Source organism: Austrofundulus limnaeus, unplaced genomic scaffold, assembly GCF_001266775.1.
Source record: "Austrofundulus limnaeus strain Quisiro unplaced genomic scaffold, Austrofundulus_limnaeus-1.0 Scaffold950, whole genome shotgun sequence".
Lineage (NCBI taxonomy): Eukaryota > Metazoa > Chordata > Actinopteri > Cyprinodontiformes > Rivulidae > Austrofundulus > Austrofundulus limnaeus.
This window is the reverse complement of record NW_013953352.1, coordinates 77,901-79,655: the sequence shown is the minus strand read 5'-3', so window position 1 is coordinate 79,655 and position 1,755 is coordinate 77,901.

Genomic DNA, 1,755 nt, shown 5'->3' with positions numbered 1-1,755 from the left:
TGGATCCACCTTTAGTCTCACAAAATCAAAGAACTTGGCATAGCTTGACAGGTTCTGCAGTTTCTTGTCATCAAACTGTCGTGGCATTTCAGTGAATTATGTGCAATCCACCAAACCAAGGAAAGCTAGCTCACCAAAATGATCAAACCTGGCCTTCATTTGATTGCTGATGTTTTCCATGATGTTAAAGAACACTCGTCTCTGTTCGTCTTTGACAGACTGTCTCCACTCTCTGTCAAGCCAAGTCTGCCACACTTCTGTTCAAATTGGTCATAGAAAATGTCAAAGTCCAGTCTCATGCGCGCAAGAACTGCAACGGTGTCATGGATGCGTGAGACAATATTCAATGGCCATCACTTTGTTTTGCAGCACTTTAAAAAGTGTGTCATTTTCACTGAAAATGCCCTCAAATGCTGTAATGAGAAAGCATGATGATAATTTTGACAGCCACCAATCACACCCTCCTGCCATCAACAACGTGCCATTATCCCAGTTGTCAGGATTTTCCATAATGTTATGGAATATCTTGCGCAGATCATTTTGGTGCATGCTTATTGTCTGCAGCAGCCAAGAGTTTGAGCTCCATCTTGTGGGCGCTGCTCTAGGTAAATGGCACTTGACGTCATCCAGCAGATGAGTGCACTTTGTGGACTTGCTGAAAAATGCTCCTAGTCTCTCAGCTGTTTTAAAAAATGTTTGACACTCTGGCATGCATTTTGCAGAATGTAATAGAACCAGGTTCAGCTTGTGTTCATAGCAGTGGGTAAACATGGCCTCTGGCACTTTTTCTTTAATTTTAGCCTGCACCCCATTAAGCTCTGATGCCATTACAGCAGCTCCATCATAAGTCTGAGCTAAAGTTTGTCAACACAATCATACTTCTCCAACACTCCCAATACATACAGTATGCAGCTATGGCTGGAGCTCGTCTGTCTGCACTCACATCATCGAAGCCCAAAAACGCTTCCTTGACTTCACAGTCAGCTTCAGTTTTAGCCACATAGTGCAAAATGACAGAAATCTGAGCTTTGTTTGTGATATCTGTCAGCTCAACTACTTCTACAGCAACAAATGGGGCTGCACCATAGACATAAATATATAGATCACTAGACTGAGCCCCGCCCATACCGTACACTGGTAGCATCTGTGACAGCATGGAGGAGCAAAAATGGCGTCTAAAAGGGCAACAGCTCACAGCCTCCATAGAAACTAATAGATAAACAGCAAGCTGAACCGGATCTGTTTCACAGATTATTGGTCATGTTTTTACAATAAATTAATAATTATGTTAATTTCATTCAATAATCATGTAAAACAGCAGATTTATACCAGAAAAATATATAATTTACAAGTAACAATAGCTACGTTTACATGGAAAAAAGTAATCGGATTAGTGGGCCGTTCGGAATAAAAATGTGTCATGTAAACAGCCCGGAACGGGCTGTTTTAATAATCGGAACGATTACTCTGATCCGATTGAGCTCGATCCGAATGAATTTTTAATCTGAATGAAAAGGTTGGGTTATGCCGATTGATAATCGGGATGACGTTCATGTAAACACTTAATCGGATCATCTTATTCTGTGTTGTGGAATACTGATTATGTATCACCTGGACACTGTCCACTGTTCCTGTTCCTGTTCCTGCAGATATGAACACTTGTTCATATCTTGTGATATCCTTCCGGACGTCATCATCCGGTTGACCCACTTTCACGTATCAGGATGAGACAGTTATGATTTGTTGTTCATTATC